At 45.3% G+C, this 13,588-nt stretch overlaps 37 non-coding genes and 3 pseudogenes across 37 annotated transcripts; all 40 read left to right on the top strand.

Annotated features, from left to right (window-relative positions):
• The first annotated feature begins 176 nt into the window (after window positions 1-176).
• Window positions 177-295, top strand: LOC118962673. Its single transcript, XR_005050005.1, has one exon. It is a non-coding gene; the product is annotated as a 5S ribosomal RNA (ribosomal RNA).
• Window positions 296-472: 177 nt separating this feature from the next.
• On the top strand, window positions 473-591 carry LOC118962706. Its single transcript, XR_005050038.1, has one exon. It is a non-coding gene; the product is annotated as a 5S ribosomal RNA (ribosomal RNA).
• Window positions 592-851: 260 nt separating this feature from the next.
• Window positions 852-970, top strand: LOC118962672. The gene has a single exon (XR_005050004.1). It is a non-coding gene; the product is annotated as a 5S ribosomal RNA (ribosomal RNA).
• Window positions 971-1,147: 177 nt separating this feature from the next.
• On the top strand, window positions 1,148-1,266 carry LOC118962705. Its single transcript, XR_005050037.1, has one exon. It is a non-coding gene; the product is annotated as a 5S ribosomal RNA (ribosomal RNA).
• Window positions 1,267-1,443: 177 nt separating this feature from the next.
• On the top strand, window positions 1,444-1,562 carry LOC118962704. Its single transcript, XR_005050036.1, has one exon. It is a non-coding gene; the product is annotated as a 5S ribosomal RNA (ribosomal RNA).
• Window positions 1,563-1,822: 260 nt separating this feature from the next.
• LOC118962787 lies at window positions 1,823-1,941 on the top strand. The gene has a single exon (XR_005050109.1). It is a non-coding gene; the product is annotated as a 5S ribosomal RNA (ribosomal RNA).
• A 177-nt stretch (window positions 1,942-2,118) lies between these two features.
• On the top strand, window positions 2,119-2,237 carry LOC118962703. Its single transcript, XR_005050035.1, has one exon. It is a non-coding gene; the product is annotated as a 5S ribosomal RNA (ribosomal RNA).
• A 260-nt stretch (window positions 2,238-2,497) lies between these two features.
• LOC118962786 lies at window positions 2,498-2,616 on the top strand. The gene has a single exon (XR_005050108.1). It is a non-coding gene; the product is annotated as a 5S ribosomal RNA (ribosomal RNA).
• A 177-nt stretch (window positions 2,617-2,793) lies between these two features.
• Window positions 2,794-2,912, top strand: LOC118962751 (annotated as a pseudogene).
• Window positions 2,913-3,172: 260 nt separating this feature from the next.
• Window positions 3,173-3,291, top strand: LOC118962785. The gene has a single exon (XR_005050107.1). It is a non-coding gene; the product is annotated as a 5S ribosomal RNA (ribosomal RNA).
• A 260-nt stretch (window positions 3,292-3,551) lies between these two features.
• LOC118962753 lies at window positions 3,552-3,670 on the top strand. The gene has a single exon (XR_005050075.1). It is a non-coding gene; the product is annotated as a 5S ribosomal RNA (ribosomal RNA).
• Window positions 3,671-3,930: 260 nt separating this feature from the next.
• On the top strand, window positions 3,931-4,049 carry LOC118962784. The gene has a single exon (XR_005050106.1). It is a non-coding gene; the product is annotated as a 5S ribosomal RNA (ribosomal RNA).
• Window positions 4,050-4,309: 260 nt separating this feature from the next.
• On the top strand, window positions 4,310-4,428 carry LOC118962745. Its single transcript, XR_005050074.1, has one exon. It is a non-coding gene; the product is annotated as a 5S ribosomal RNA (ribosomal RNA).
• Window positions 4,429-4,688: 260 nt separating this feature from the next.
• On the top strand, window positions 4,689-4,807 carry LOC118962783. Its single transcript, XR_005050105.1, has one exon. It is a non-coding gene; the product is annotated as a 5S ribosomal RNA (ribosomal RNA).
• A 177-nt stretch (window positions 4,808-4,984) lies between these two features.
• Window positions 4,985-5,103, top strand: LOC118962702. Its single transcript, XR_005050034.1, has one exon. It is a non-coding gene; the product is annotated as a 5S ribosomal RNA (ribosomal RNA).
• A 260-nt stretch (window positions 5,104-5,363) lies between these two features.
• LOC118962782 lies at window positions 5,364-5,482 on the top strand. The gene has a single exon (XR_005050104.1). It is a non-coding gene; the product is annotated as a 5S ribosomal RNA (ribosomal RNA).
• Window positions 5,483-5,659: 177 nt separating this feature from the next.
• On the top strand, window positions 5,660-5,778 carry LOC118962700. Its single transcript, XR_005050032.1, has one exon. It is a non-coding gene; the product is annotated as a 5S ribosomal RNA (ribosomal RNA).
• A 260-nt stretch (window positions 5,779-6,038) lies between these two features.
• LOC118962781 lies at window positions 6,039-6,157 on the top strand. Its single transcript, XR_005050103.1, has one exon. It is a non-coding gene; the product is annotated as a 5S ribosomal RNA (ribosomal RNA).
• Window positions 6,158-6,334: 177 nt separating this feature from the next.
• Window positions 6,335-6,453, top strand: LOC118962699. Its single transcript, XR_005050031.1, has one exon. It is a non-coding gene; the product is annotated as a 5S ribosomal RNA (ribosomal RNA).
• A 260-nt stretch (window positions 6,454-6,713) lies between these two features.
• On the top strand, window positions 6,714-6,832 carry LOC118962780. Its single transcript, XR_005050102.1, has one exon. It is a non-coding gene; the product is annotated as a 5S ribosomal RNA (ribosomal RNA).
• Window positions 6,833-7,009: 177 nt separating this feature from the next.
• LOC118962698 lies at window positions 7,010-7,128 on the top strand. Its single transcript, XR_005050030.1, has one exon. It is a non-coding gene; the product is annotated as a 5S ribosomal RNA (ribosomal RNA).
• A 260-nt stretch (window positions 7,129-7,388) lies between these two features.
• LOC118962779 lies at window positions 7,389-7,507 on the top strand. The gene has a single exon (XR_005050101.1). It is a non-coding gene; the product is annotated as a 5S ribosomal RNA (ribosomal RNA).
• Window positions 7,508-7,684: 177 nt separating this feature from the next.
• LOC118962697 lies at window positions 7,685-7,803 on the top strand. The gene has a single exon (XR_005050029.1). It is a non-coding gene; the product is annotated as a 5S ribosomal RNA (ribosomal RNA).
• A 260-nt stretch (window positions 7,804-8,063) lies between these two features.
• Window positions 8,064-8,182, top strand: LOC118962734. The gene has a single exon (XR_005050066.1). It is a non-coding gene; the product is annotated as a 5S ribosomal RNA (ribosomal RNA).
• Window positions 8,183-8,359: 177 nt separating this feature from the next.
• LOC118962696 lies at window positions 8,360-8,478 on the top strand. The gene has a single exon (XR_005050028.1). It is a non-coding gene; the product is annotated as a 5S ribosomal RNA (ribosomal RNA).
• Window positions 8,479-8,738: 260 nt separating this feature from the next.
• On the top strand, window positions 8,739-8,857 carry LOC118962778. The gene has a single exon (XR_005050100.1). It is a non-coding gene; the product is annotated as a 5S ribosomal RNA (ribosomal RNA).
• A 177-nt stretch (window positions 8,858-9,034) lies between these two features.
• LOC118962730 lies at window positions 9,035-9,153 on the top strand. The gene has a single exon (XR_005050062.1). It is a non-coding gene; the product is annotated as a 5S ribosomal RNA (ribosomal RNA).
• Window positions 9,154-9,330: 177 nt separating this feature from the next.
• On the top strand, window positions 9,331-9,449 carry LOC118962746 (annotated as a pseudogene).
• A 260-nt stretch (window positions 9,450-9,709) lies between these two features.
• On the top strand, window positions 9,710-9,828 carry LOC118962776. Its single transcript, XR_005050098.1, has one exon. It is a non-coding gene; the product is annotated as a 5S ribosomal RNA (ribosomal RNA).
• Window positions 9,829-10,005: 177 nt separating this feature from the next.
• On the top strand, window positions 10,006-10,124 carry LOC118962695. Its single transcript, XR_005050027.1, has one exon. It is a non-coding gene; the product is annotated as a 5S ribosomal RNA (ribosomal RNA).
• Window positions 10,125-10,301: 177 nt separating this feature from the next.
• On the top strand, window positions 10,302-10,420 carry LOC118962732. Its single transcript, XR_005050064.1, has one exon. It is a non-coding gene; the product is annotated as a 5S ribosomal RNA (ribosomal RNA).
• A 260-nt stretch (window positions 10,421-10,680) lies between these two features.
• LOC118962721 lies at window positions 10,681-10,799 on the top strand. Its single transcript, XR_005050053.1, has one exon. It is a non-coding gene; the product is annotated as a 5S ribosomal RNA (ribosomal RNA).
• A 177-nt stretch (window positions 10,800-10,976) lies between these two features.
• LOC118962720 lies at window positions 10,977-11,095 on the top strand. Its single transcript, XR_005050052.1, has one exon. It is a non-coding gene; the product is annotated as a 5S ribosomal RNA (ribosomal RNA).
• A 260-nt stretch (window positions 11,096-11,355) lies between these two features.
• LOC118962767 lies at window positions 11,356-11,474 on the top strand. The gene has a single exon (XR_005050089.1). It is a non-coding gene; the product is annotated as a 5S ribosomal RNA (ribosomal RNA).
• A 177-nt stretch (window positions 11,475-11,651) lies between these two features.
• On the top strand, window positions 11,652-11,770 carry LOC118962749 (annotated as a pseudogene).
• A 260-nt stretch (window positions 11,771-12,030) lies between these two features.
• LOC118962775 lies at window positions 12,031-12,149 on the top strand. Its single transcript, XR_005050097.1, has one exon. It is a non-coding gene; the product is annotated as a 5S ribosomal RNA (ribosomal RNA).
• A 177-nt stretch (window positions 12,150-12,326) lies between these two features.
• LOC118962694 lies at window positions 12,327-12,445 on the top strand. The gene has a single exon (XR_005050026.1). It is a non-coding gene; the product is annotated as a 5S ribosomal RNA (ribosomal RNA).
• A 260-nt stretch (window positions 12,446-12,705) lies between these two features.
• LOC118962774 lies at window positions 12,706-12,824 on the top strand. The gene has a single exon (XR_005050096.1). It is a non-coding gene; the product is annotated as a 5S ribosomal RNA (ribosomal RNA).
• A 177-nt stretch (window positions 12,825-13,001) lies between these two features.
• LOC118962693 lies at window positions 13,002-13,120 on the top strand. Its single transcript, XR_005050025.1, has one exon. It is a non-coding gene; the product is annotated as a 5S ribosomal RNA (ribosomal RNA).
• A 260-nt stretch (window positions 13,121-13,380) lies between these two features.
• Window positions 13,381-13,499, top strand: LOC118962773. Its single transcript, XR_005050095.1, has one exon. It is a non-coding gene; the product is annotated as a 5S ribosomal RNA (ribosomal RNA).
• The last annotated feature ends 89 nt before the right edge of the window (window positions 13,500-13,588 follow it).

Here is a 13,588-nt window from a genome sequence, read left to right as displayed (position 1 = left end):
AAGCAAGGTTAGTTTGTATTTCATCCAACAATCTGTGCTACAAATTATGGCTACAGTATATGCAATTTCTTCCACTTTTTGAGTGACACAAAGATGCTTATCTAAATGGTGGAAATGCAACAGCTGTTAATCAGGCTCACTTTGACTTTACATGGTGCACCAAGAGATAGTTTCTCGCTTACGGCCACACCGGCCTGAGTACGCCTGATCTCGTCCGATCTCGGAAGCTAAGCAGGGTCGGGCCTGGTTAGTACTTGGTTGGGAGACCGCCTGGGAATATCAGGTGCTGTAAGCTTTTTGTCACTGCCTTGTGGAATTTCAACTCTTTGTCCGTTTTTTCCCACAAGGCTGAAATATGTGCCCTCGCTTTGAAATAAGTAAGCAAGGTTAGTTTGTATTTCATCCAACAATCTGTGCTACAAATTATGGCTACAGTATATGCAATTTCATCCACTTTTTGAGATTGCCTTTCGCTTGCGGCCACACTGGCCTGAGTACGCCTGATCTCGTCCGATCTCGGAAGCTAAGCAGGGTCGGGCCTGGTTAGTACTTGGATGGGAGACCGCCTGGGAATACCAGGTGCTGTAAGCTTTTTGTCACTGCCTTGTGGAATTTCAACTCTTTGTCCGTTTTTTCCCACAAGGCTGAAATATGTGCCCTCGCTTTGAAATAAGTAAGCAAGGTTAGTTTGTATTTCATCCAACAATCTGTGCTACAAATTATGGCTACAGTATATGCAATTTCTTCCACTTTTTGAGTGACACAAAGATGCTTATCTAAATGGTGGAAATGCAACAGCTTTTAATCAGGCTCACTTTGACTTTACATGGTGCACCAAGAGATAGTTTCTCGCTTACGGCCACACCGGCCTGAGTACGCCTGATCTCGTCCGATCTCGGAAGCTAAGCAGGGTCGGGCCTGGTTAGTACTTGGTTGGGAGACCGCCTGGGAATATCAGGTGCTGTAAGCTTTTTGTCACTGCCTTGTGGAATTTCAACTCTTTGTCCGTTTTTTCCCACAAGGCTGAAATATGTGCCCTCGCTTTGAAATAAGTAAGCAAGGTTAGTTTGTATTTCATCCAACAATCTGTGCTACAAATTATGGCTACAGTATATGCAATTTCATCCACTTTTTGAGATTGCCTTTCGCTTGCGGCCACACTGGCCTGAGTACGCCTGATCTCGTCCGATCTCGGAAGCTAAGCAGGGTCGGGCCTGGTTAGTACTTGGATGGGAGACCGCCTGGGAATACCAGGTGCTGTAAGCTTTTTGTCACTGCCTTGTGGAATTTCAACTCTTTGTCCGTTTTTTCCCACAAGGCTGAAATATGTGCCCTCGCTTTGAAATAAGTAAGCAAGGTTAGTTTGTATTTCATCCAACAATCTGTGCTACAAATTATGGCTACAGTATATGCAATTTCATCCACTTTTTGAGATTGCCTTTCGCTTGCGGCCACACTGGCCTGAGTACGCCTGATCTCGTCCGATCTCGGAAGCTAAGCAGGGTCGGGCCTGGTTAGTACTTGGATGGGAGACCGCCTGGGAATACCAGGTGCTGTAAGCTTTTTGTCACTGCCTTGTGGAATTTCAACTCTTTGTCCGTTTTTTCCCACAAGGCTGAAATATGTGCCCTCGCTTTGAAATAAGTAAGCAAGGTTAGTTTGTATTTCATCCAACAATCTGTGCTACAAATTATGGCTACAGTATATGCAATTTCTTCCACTTTTTGAGTGACACAAAGATGCTTATCTAAATGGTGGAAATGCAACAGCTGTTAATCAGGCTCACTTTGACTTTACATAGTGCACCAAGAGATAGTTTCTCGCTTACGGCCACACCGGCCTGAGTACGCCTGATCTCGTCCGATCTCGGAAGCTAAGCAGGGTCGGGCCTGGTTAGTACTTGGATGGGAGACCGCCTGGGAATATCAGGTGCTGTAAGCTTTTTGTCACTGCCTTGTGGAATTTCAACTCTTTGTCCGTTTTTTCCCACAAGGCTGAAATATGTGCCCTCGCTTTGAAATAAGTAAGCAAGGTTAGTTTGTATTTCATCCAACAATCTGTGCTACAAATTATGGCTACAGTATATGCAATTTCATCCACTTTTTGAGAGTGCCTTTCGCTTGCGGCCACACTGGCCTGAGTACGCCTGATCTCGTCCGATCTCGGAAGCTAAGCAGGGTCGGGCCTGGTTAGTACTTGGATGGGAGACCGCCTGGGAATACCAGGTGCTGTAAGCTTTTTGTCACTGCCTTGTGGAATTTCAACTCTTTGTCCGTTTTTTCCCACAAGGCTGAAATATGTGCCCTCGCTTTGAAATAAGTAAGCAAGGTTAGTTTGTATTTCATCCAACAATCTGTGCTACAAATTATGGCTACAGTATATGCAATTTCTTCCACTTTTTGAGTGACACAAAGATGCTTATCTAAATGGTGGAAATGCAACAGCTGTTAATCAGGCTCACTTTGACTTTACATAGTGCACCAAGAGATAGTTTCTCGCTTACGGCCACACCGGCCTGAGTACGCCTGATCTCGTCCGATCTCGGAAGCTAAGCAGGGTCGGGCCTGGTTAGTACTTGGATGGGAGACCGCCTGGGAATATCAGGTGCTGTAAGCTTTTTGTCACTGCCTTGTGGAATTTCAACTCTTTGTCCGTTTTTTCCCACAAGGCTGAAATATGTGCCCTCGCTTTGAAATAAGTAAGCAAGGTTAGTTTGTATTTCATCCAACAATCTGTGCTACAAATTATGGCTACAGTATATGCAATTTCATCCACTTTTTGAGATTGCCTTTCGCTTGCGGCCACACTGGCCTGAGTACGCCTGATCTCGTCCGATCTCGGAAGCTAAGCAGGGTCGGGCCTGGTTAGTACTTGGATGGGAGACAGCCTGGGAATACCAGGTGCTGTAAGCTTTTTGTCACTGCCTTGTGGAATTTCAACTCTTTGTCCGTTTTTTCCCACAAGGCTGAAATATGTGCCCTCGCTTTGAAATAAGTAAGCAAGGTTAGTTTGTATTTCATCCAACAATCTGTGCTACAAATTATGGCTACAGTATATGCAATTTCTTCCACTTTTTGAGTGACACAAAGATGCTTATCTAAATGGTGGAAATGCAACAGCTGTTAATCAGGCTCACTTTGACTTTACATGGTGCACCAAGAGATAGTTTCTCGCTTACGGCCACACCGGCCTGAGTACGCCTGATCTCGTCCGATCTCGGAAGCTAAGCAGGGTCGGGCCTGGTTAGTACTTGGATGGGAGACCGCCTGGGAATATCAGGTGCTGTAAGCTTTTTGTCACTGCCTTGTGGAATTTCAACTCTTTGTCCGTTTTTTCCCACAAGGCTGAAATATGTGCCCTCGCTTTGAAATAAGTAAGCAAGGTTAGTTTGTATTTCATCCAACAATCTGTGCTACAAATTATGGCTACAGTATATGCAATTTCTTCCACTTTTTGAGTGACACAAAGATGCTTATCTAAATGGTGGAAATGCAACAGCTGTTAATCAGGCTCACTTTGACTTTACATGGTGCACCAAGAGATAGTTTCTCGCTTACGGCCACACCGGCCTGAGTACGCCTGATCTCGTCCGATCTCGGAAGCTAAGCAGGGTCGGGCCTGGTTAGTACTTGGATGGGAGACCGCCTGGGAATACCAGGTGCTGTAAGCTTTTTGTCACTGCCTTGTGGAATTTCAACTCTTTGTCCGTTTTTTCCCACAAGGCTGAAATATGTGCCCTCGCTTTGAAATAAGTAAGCAAGGTTAGTTTGTATTTCATCCAACAATCTGTGCTACAAATTATGGCTACAGTATATGCAATTTCTTCCACTTTTTGAGTGACACAAAGATGCTTATCTAAATGGTGGAAATGCAACAGCTGTTAATCAGGCTCACTTTGACTTTACATGGTGCACCAAGAGATAGTTTCTCGCTTACGGCCACACCGGCCTGAGTACGCCTGATCTCGTCCGATCTCGGAAGCTAAGCAGGGTCGGGCCTGGTTAGTACTTGGATGGGAGACCGCCTGGGAATATCAGGTGCTGTAAGCTTTTTGTCACTGCCTTGTGGAATTTCAACTCTTTGTCCGTTTTTTCCCACAAGGCTGAAATATGTGCCCTCGCTTTGAAATAAGTAAGCAAGGTTAGTTTGTATTTCATCCAACAATCTGTGCTACAAATTATGGCTACAGTATATGCAATTTCTTCCACTTTTTGAGTGACACAAAGATGCTTATCTAAATGGTGGAAATGCAACAGCTGTTAATCAGGCTCACTTTGACTTTACATGGTGCACCAAGAGATAGTTTCTCGCTTACGGCCACACCGGCCTGAGTACGCCTGATCTCGTCCGATCTCGGAAGCTAAGCAGGGTCGGGCCTGGTTAGTACTTGGATGGGAGACCGCCTGGGAATACCAGGTGCTGTAAGCTTTTTGTCACTGCCTTGTGGAATTTCAACTCTTTGTCCGTTTTTTCCCACAAGGCTGAAATATGTGCCCTCGCTTTGAAATAAGTAAGCAAGGTTAGTTTGTATTTCATCCAACAATCTGTGCTACAAATTATGGCTACAGTATATGCAATTTCTTCCACTTTTTGAGTGACACAAAGATGCTTATCTAAATGGTGGAAATGCAACAGCTGTTAATCAGGCTCACTTTGACTTTACATAGTGCACCAAGAGATAGTTTCTCGCTTACGGCCACACCGGCCTGAGTACGCCTGATCTCGTCCGATCTCGGAAGCTAAGCAGGGTCGGGCCTGGTTAGTACTTGGATGGGAGACCGCCTGGGAATATCAGGTGCTGTAAGCTTTTTGTCACTGCCTTGTGGAATTTCAACTCTTTGTCCGTTTTTTCCCACAAGGCTGAAATATGTGCCCTCGCTTTGAAATAAGTAAGCAAGGTTAGTTTGTATTTCATCCAACAATCTGTGCTACAAATTATGGCTACAGTATATGCAATTTCATCCACTTTTTGAGATTGCCTTTCGCTTGCGGCCACACTGGCCTGAGTACGCCTGATCTCGTCCGATCTCGGAAGCTAAGCAGGGTCGGGCCTGGTTAGTACTTGGATGGGAGACCGCCTGGGAATACCAGGTGCTGTAAGCTTTTTGTCACTGCCTTGTGGAATTTCAACTCTTTGTCCGTTTTTTCCCACAAGGCTGAAATATGTGCCCTCGCTTTGAAATAAGTAAGCAAGGTTAGTTTGTATTTCATCCAACAATCTGTGCTACAAATTATGGCTACAGTATATGCAATTTCTTCCACTTTTTGAGTGACACAAAGATGCTTATCTAAATGGTGGAAATGCAACAGCTGTTAATCAGGCTCACTTTGACTTTACATGGTGCACCAAGAGATAGTTTCTCGCTTACGGCCACACCGGCCTGAGTACGCCTGATCTCGTCCGATCTCGGAAGCTAAGCAGGGTCGGGCCTGGTTAGTACTTGGATGGGAGACCGCCTGGGAATATCAGGTGCTGTAAGCTTTTTGTCACTGCCTTGTGGAATTTCAACTCTTTGTCCGTTTTTTCCCACAAGGCTGAAATATGTGCCCTCGCTTTGAAATAAGTAAGCAAGGTTAGTTTGTATTTCATCCAACAATCTGTGCTACAAATTATGGCTACAGTATATGCAATTTCATCCACTTTTTGAGAGTGCCTTTCGCTTGCGGCCACACTGGCCTGAGTACGCCTGATCTCGTCCGATCTCGGAAGCTAAGCAGGGTCGGGCCTGGTTAGTACTTGGATGGGAGACCGCCTGGGAATACCAGGTGCTGTAAGCTTTTTGTCACTGCCTTGTGGAATTTCAACTCTTTGTCCGTTTTTTCCCACAAGGCTGAAATATGTGCCCTCGCTTTGAAATAAGTAAGCAAGGTTAGTTTGTATTTCATCCAACAATCTGTGCTACAAATTATGGCTACAGTATATGCAATTTCTTCCACTTTTTGAGTGACACAAAGATGCTTATCTAAATGGTGGAAATGCAACAGCTGTTAATCAGGCTCACTTTGACTTTACATGGTGCACCAAGAGATAGTTTCTCGCTTACGGCCACACCGGCCTGAGTACGCCTGATCTCGTCCGATCTCGGAAGCTAAGCAGGGTCGGGCCTGGTTAGTACTTGGATGGGAGACCGCCTGGGAATATCAGGTGCTGTAAGCTTTTTGTCACTGCCTTGTGGAATTTCAACTCTTTGTCCGTTTTTTCCCACAAGGCTGAAATATGTGCCCTCGCTTTGAAATAAGTAAGCAAGGTTAGTTTGTATTTCATCCAACAATCTGTGCTACAAATTATGGCTACAGTATATGCAATTTCATCCACTTTTTGAGAGTGCCTTTCGCTTGCGGCCACACTGGCCTGAGTACGCCTGATCTCGTCCGATCTCGGAAGCTAAGCAGGGTCGGGCCTGGTTAGTACTTGGATGGGAGACCGCCTGGGAATACCAGGTGCTGTAAGCTTTTTGTCACTGCCTTGTGGAATTTCAACTCTTTGTCCGTTTTTTCCCACAAGGCTGAAATATGTGCCCTCGCTTTGAAATAAGTAAGCAAGGTTAGTTTGTATTTCATCCAACAATCTGTGCTACAAATTATGGCTACAGTATATGCAATTTCTTCCACTTTTTGAGTGACACAAAGATGCTTATCTAAATGGTGGAAATGCAACAGCTGTTAATCAGGCTCACTTTGACTTTACATAGTGCACCAAGAGATAGTTTCTCGCTTACGGCCACACCGGCCTGAGTACGCCTGATCTCGTCCGATCTCGGAAGCTAAGCAGGGTCGGGCCTGGTTAGTACTTGGATGGGAGACCGCCTGGGAATATCAGGTGCTGTAAGCTTTTTGTCACTGCCTTGTGGAATTTCAACTCTTTGTCCGTTTTTTCCCACAAGGCTGAAATATGTGCCCTCGCTTTGAAATAAGTAAGCAAGGTTAGTTTGTATTTCATCCAACAATCTGTGCTACAAATTATGGCTACAGTATATGCAATTTCATCCACTTTTTGAGAGTGCCTTTCGCTTGCGGCCACACTGGCCTGAGTACGCCTGATCTCGTCCGATCTCGGAAGCTAAGCAGGGTCGGGCCTGGTTAGTACTTGGATGGGAGACCGCCTGGGAATACCAGGTGCTGTAAGCTTTTTGTCACTGCCTTGTGGAATTTCAACTCTTTGTCCGTTTTTTCCCACAAGGCTGAAATATGTGCCCTCGCTTTGAAATAAGTAAGCAAGGTTAGTTTGTATTTCATCCAACAATCTGTGCTACAAATTATGGCTACAGTATATGCAATTTCTTCCACTTTTTGAGTGACACAAAGATGCTTATCTAAATGGTGGAAATGCAACAGCTGTTAATCAGGCTCACTTTGACTTTACATGGTGCACCAAGAGATAGTTTCTCGCTTACGGCCACACCGGCCTGAGTACGCCTGATCTCGTCCGATCTCGGAAGCTAAGCAGGGTCGGGCCTGGTTAGTACTTGGATGGGAGACCGCCTGGGAATATCAGGTGCTGTAAGCTTTTTGTCACTGCCTTGTGGAATTTCAACTCTTTGTCCGTTTTTTCCCACAAGGCTGAAATATGTGCCCTCGCTTTGAAATAAGTAAGCAAGGTTAGTTTGTATTTCATCCAACAATCTGTGCTACAAATTATGGCTACAGTATATGCAATTTCATCCACTTTTTGAGAGTGCCTTTCGCTTGCGGCCACACTGGCCTGAGTACGCCTGATCTCGTCCGATCTCGGAAGCTAAGCAGGGTCGGGCCTGGTTAGTACTTGGATGGGAGACCGCCTGGGAATACCAGGTGCTGTAAGCTTTTTGTCACTGCCTTGTGGAATTTCAACTCTTTGTCCGTTTTTTCCCACAAGGCTGAAATATGTGCCCTCGCTTTGAAATAAGTAAGCAAGGTTAGTTTGTATTTCATCCAACAATCTGTGCTACAAATTATGGCTACAGTATATGCAATTTCTTCCACTTTTTGAGTGACACAAAGATGCTTATCTAAATGGTGGAAATGCAACAGCTGTTAATCAGGCTCACTTTGACTTTACATAGTGCACCAAGAGATAGTTTCTCGCTTACGGCCACACCGGCCTGAGTACGCCTGATCTCGTCCGATCTCGGAAGCTAAGCAGGGTCGGGCCTGGTTAGTACTTGGATGGGAGACCGCCTGGGAATACCAGGTGCTGTAAGCTTTTTGTCACTGCCTTGTGGAATTTCAACTCTTTGTCCGTTTTTTCCCACAAGGCTGAAATATGTGCCCTCGCTTTGAAATAAGTAAGCAAGGTTAGTTTGTATTTCATCCAACAATCTGTGCTACAAATTATGGCTACAGTATATGCAATTTCATCCACTTTTTGAGATTGCCTTTCGCTTGCGGCCACACTGGCCTGAGTACGCCTGATCTCGTCCGATCTCGGAAGCTAAGCAGGGTCGGGCCTGGTTAGTACTTGGATGGGAGACCGCCTGGGAATACCAGGTGCTGTAAGCTTTTTGTCACTGCCTTGTGGAATTTCAACTCTTTGTCCGTTTTTTCCCACAAGGCTGAAATATGTGCCCTCGCTTTGAAATAAGTAAGCAAGGTTAGTTTGTATTTCATCCAACAATCTGTGCTACAAATTATGGCTACAGTATATGCAATTTCTTCCACTTTTTGAGTGACACAAAGATGCTTATCTAAATGGTGGAAATGCAACAGCTGTTAATCAGGCTCACTTTGACTTTACATGGTGCACCAAGAGATAGTTTCTCGCTTACGGCCACACCGGCCTGAGTACGCCTGATCTCGTCCGATCTCGGAAGCTAAGCAGGGTCGGGCCTGGTTAGTACTTGGATGGGAGACCGCCTGGGAATATCAGGTGCTGTAAGCTTTTTGTCACTGCCTTGTGGAATTTCAACTCTTTGTCCGTTTTTTCCCACAAGGCTGAAATATGTGCCCTCGCTTTGAAATAAGTAAGCAAGGTTAGTTTGTATTTCATCCAACAATCTGTGCTACAAATTATGGCTACAGTATATGCAATTTCATCCACTTTTTGAGAGTGCCTTTCGCTTGCGGCCACACTGGCCTGAGTACGCCTGATCTCGTCCGATCTCGGAAGCTAAGCAGGGTCGGGCCTGGTTAGTACTTGGATGGGAGACCGCCTGGGAATATCAGGTGCTGTAAGCTTTTTGTCACTGCCTTGTGGAATTTCAACTCTTTGTCCGTTTTTTCCCACAAGGCTGAAATATGTGCCCTCGCTTTGAAATAAGTAAGCAAGGTTAGTTTGTATTTCATCCAACAATCTGTGCTACAAATTATGGCTACAGTATATGCAATTTCATCCACTTTTTGAGAGTGCCTTTCGCTTGCGGCCACACTGGCCTGAGTACGCCTGATCTCGTCCGATCTCGCAAGCTAAGCAGGGTCGGGCCTGGTTAGTACTTGGATGGGAGACCGCCTGGGAATACCAGGTGCTGTAAGCTTTTTGTCACTGCCTTGTGGAATTTCAACTCTTTGTCCGTTTTTTCCCACAAGGCTGAAATATGTGCCCTCGCTTTGAAATAAGTAAGCAAGGTTAGTTTGTATTTCATCCAACAATCTGTGCTACAAATTATGGCTACAGTATATGCAATTTCTTCCACTTTTTGAGTGACACAAAGATGCTTATCTAAATGGTGGAAATGCAACAGCTGTTAATCAGGCTCACTTTGACTTTACATGGTGCACCAAGAGATAGTTTCTCGCTTACGGCCACACCGGCCTGAGTACGCCTGATCTCGTCCGATCTCGGAAGCTAAGCAGGGTCGGGCCTGGTTAGTACTTGGATGGGAGACCGCCTGGGAATATCAGGTGCTGTAAGCTTTTTGTCACTGCCTTGTGGAATTTCAACTCTTTGTCCGTTTTTTCCCACAAGGCTGAAATATGTGCCCTCGCTTTGAAATAAGTAAGCAAGGTTAGTTTGTATTTCATCCAACAATCTGTGCTACAAATTATGGCTACAGTATATGCAATTTCATCCACTTTTTGAGATTGCCTTTCGCTTGCGGCCACACTGGCCTGAGTACGCCTGATCTCGTCCGATCTCGGAAGCTAAGCAGGGTCGGGCCTGGTTAGTACTTGGATGGGAGACCGCCTGGGAATACCAGGTGCTGTAAGCTTTTTGTCACTGCCTTGTGGAATTTCAACTCTTTGTCCGTTTTTTCCCACAAGGCTGAAATATGTGCCCTCGCTTTGAAATAAGTAAGCAAGGTTAGTTTGTATTTCATCCAACAATCTGTGCTACAAATTATGGCTACAGTATATGCAATTTCATCCACTTTTTGAGATTGCCTTTCGCTTGCGGCCACACTGGCCTGAGTACGCCTGATCTCGTCCGATCTCAGAAGCTAAGCAGGGTCGGTCCTGGTTAGTACTTGGATGGGAGACCGCCTGGGAATACCAGGTGCTGTAAGCTTTTTGTCACTGCCTTGTGGAATTTCAACTCTTTGTCCGTTTTTTCCCACAAGGCTGAAATATGTGCCCTCGCTTTGAAATAAGTAAGCAAGGTTAGTTTGTATTTCATCCAACAATCTGTGCTACAAATTATGGCTACAGTATATGCAATTTCTTCCACTTTTTGAGTGACACAAAGATGCTTATCTAAATGGTGGAAATGCAACAGCTGTTAATCAGGCTCACTTTGACTTTACATGGTGCACCAAGAGATAGTTTCTCGCTTATGGCCACACCGGCCTGAGTACGCCTGATCTCGTCCGATCTCGGAAGCTAAGCAGGGTCGGGCCTGGTTAGTACTTGGTTGGGAGACCGCCTGGGAATATCAGGTGCTGTAAGCTTTTTGTCACTGCCTTGTGGAATTTCAACTCTTTGTCCGTTTTTTCCCACAAGGCTGAAATATGTGCCCTCGCTTTGAAATAAGTAAGCAAGGTTAGTTTGTATTTCATCCAACAATCTGTGCTACAAATTATGGCTACAGTATATGCAATTTCATCCACTTTTTGAGATTGCCTTTCGCTTGCGGCCACACTGGCCTGAGTACGCCTGATCTCGTCCGATCTCGGAAGCTAAGCAGGGTCGGGCCTGGTTAGTACTTGGATGGGAGACCCCCTGGGAATACCAGGTGCTGTAAGCTTTTTGTCACTGCCTTGTGGAATTTCAACTCTTTGTCCGTTTTTTCCCACAAGGCTGAAATATGTGCCCTCGCTTTGAAATAAGTAAGCAAGGTTAGTTTGTATTTCATCCAACAATCTGTGCTACAAATTATGGCTACAGTATATGCAATTTCTTCCACTTTTTGAGTGACACAAAGATGCTTATCTAAATGGTGGAAATGCAACAGCTGTTAATCAGGCTCACTTTGACTTTACATGGTGCACCAAGAGATAGTTTCTCGCTTACGGCCACACCGGCCTGAGTACGCCTGATCTCGTCCGATCTCGGAAGCTAAGCAGGGTCGGGCCTGGTTAGTACTTGGATGGGAGACCTCCTGGGAATATCAGGTGCTGTAAGCTTTTTGTCACTGCCTTGTGGAATTTCAACTCTTTGTCCGTTTTTTCCCACAAGGCTGAAATATGTGCCCTCGCTTTGAAATAAGTAAGCAAGGTTAGTTTGTATTTCATCCAACAATCTGTGCTACAAATTATGGCTACAGTATATGCAATTTCATCCACTTTTTGAGATTGCCTTTCGCTTGCGGCCACACTGGCCTGAGTACGCCTGATCTCGTCCGATCTCGGAAGCTAAGCAGGGTCGGGCCTTGTTAGTACTTGGATGGGAGACCGCCTGGGAATACCAGGTGCTGTAAGCTTTTTGTCACTGCCTTGTGGAATTTCAACTCTTTGTCCGTTTTTTCCCACAAGGCTGAAATATGTGCCCTCGCTTTGAAATAAGTAAGCAAGGTTAGTTTGTATTTCATCCAACAATCTGTGCTACAAATTATGGCTACAGTATATGCAATTTCTTCCACTTTTTGAGTGACACAAAGATGCTTATCTAAATGGTGGAAATGCAACAGCTGTTAATCAGGCTCACTTTGACTTTACATGGTGCACCAAGAGATAGTTTCTCGCTTACGGCCACACCGGCCTGAGTACGCCTGATCTCGTCCGATCTCGGAAGCTAAGCAGGGTCGGGCCTGGTTAGTACTTGGATGGGAGACCGCCTGGGAATATCAGGTGCTGTAAGCTTTTTGTCATTGCCTTGTGGAATTTCAACTCTTTGTCCGTTTTTTCCCACAAGGCTGAAATATGTGCCCTCGCTTTGAAATAAGTAAGCAAGGTTAGTTTGTATTTCATCCAACAATCTGTGCTACAAATTATGGCTACAGTATATGCAATTTCATCCACTTTTTGAGAGTGCCTTTCGCTTGCGGCCACACTGGCCTGAGTACGCCTGATCTCGTCCGATCTCGGAAGCTAAGCAGGGTCGGGCCTGGTTAGTACTTGGATGGGAGACCGCCTGGGAATACCAGGTGCTGTAAGCTTTTTGTCACTGCCTTGTGGAATTTCAACTCTTTGTCCGTTTTTTCCCACAAGGCTGAAATATGTGCCCTCGCTTTGAAATAAGTAAGCAAGGTTAGTTTGTATTTCATCCAACAATCTGTGCTACAAATTATGGCTACAGTATATGCAATTTCTTCCACTTTTTGAGTGACACAAAGATGCTTATCTAAATGGTGGAAATGCAACAGCTGTTAATCAGGCTCACTTTGACTTTACATAGTGCACCAAGAGATAGATTCTCGCTTACGGCCACACCGGCCTGAGTACGCCTGATCTCGTCCGATCTCGGAAGCTAAGCAGGGTCGGGCCTGGTTAGTACTTGGATGGGAGACCGCCTGGGAATATCAGGTGCTGTAAGCTTTTTGTCACTGCCTTGTGGAATTTCAACTCTTTGTCCGTTTTTTCCCACAAGGCTGAAATATGTGCCCTCGCTTTGAAATAAGTAAGCAAGGTTAGTTTGTATTTCATCCAACAATCTGTGCTACAAATTATGGCTACAGTATATGCAATTTCATCCACTTTTTGAGATTGCCTTTCGCTTGCGGCCACACTGGCCTGAGTACGCCTGATCTCGTCCGATCTCGGAAGCTAAGCAGGGTCGGGCCTGGTTAGTACTTGGATGGGAGACCGCCTGGGAATACCAGGTGCTGTAAGCTTTTTGTCACTGCCTTGTGGAATTTCAACTCTTTGTCCGTTTTTTCCCACAAGGCTGAAATATGTGCCCTCGCTTTGAAATAAGTAAGCAAGGTTAGTTTGTATTTCATCCAACAATCTGTGCTACAAATTATGGCTACAGTATATGCAATTTCTTCCACTTTTTGAGTGACACAAAGATGCTTATCTAAATGGTGGAAATGCAACAGCTGTTAATCAGGCTCACTTTGACTTTACATAGTGCACCAAGAGATAGTTTCTCGCTTACGGCCACACCGGCCTGAGTACGCCTGATCTCGTCCGATCTCGGAAGCTAAGCAGGGTCGGGCCTGGTTAGTACTTGGATGGGAGACCGCCTGGGAATATCAGGTGCTGTAAGCTTTTTGTCACTGCCTTGTGGAATTTCAACTCTTTGTCCGTTTTTTCCCACAAGGCTGAAATATGTGCCCTCGCTTTGAAATAAGTAAGCA

Source organism: Oncorhynchus mykiss, unplaced genomic scaffold, assembly GCF_013265735.2.
Source record: "Oncorhynchus mykiss isolate Arlee unplaced genomic scaffold, USDA_OmykA_1.1 un_scaffold_792, whole genome shotgun sequence".
In the NCBI taxonomy this organism is placed as follows: domain Eukaryota; kingdom Metazoa; phylum Chordata; class Actinopteri; order Salmoniformes; family Salmonidae; genus Oncorhynchus; species Oncorhynchus mykiss.
Note: the sequence above shows the minus strand (reverse complement) of the source record. Positions and strands in the feature narration are given on the sequence as shown.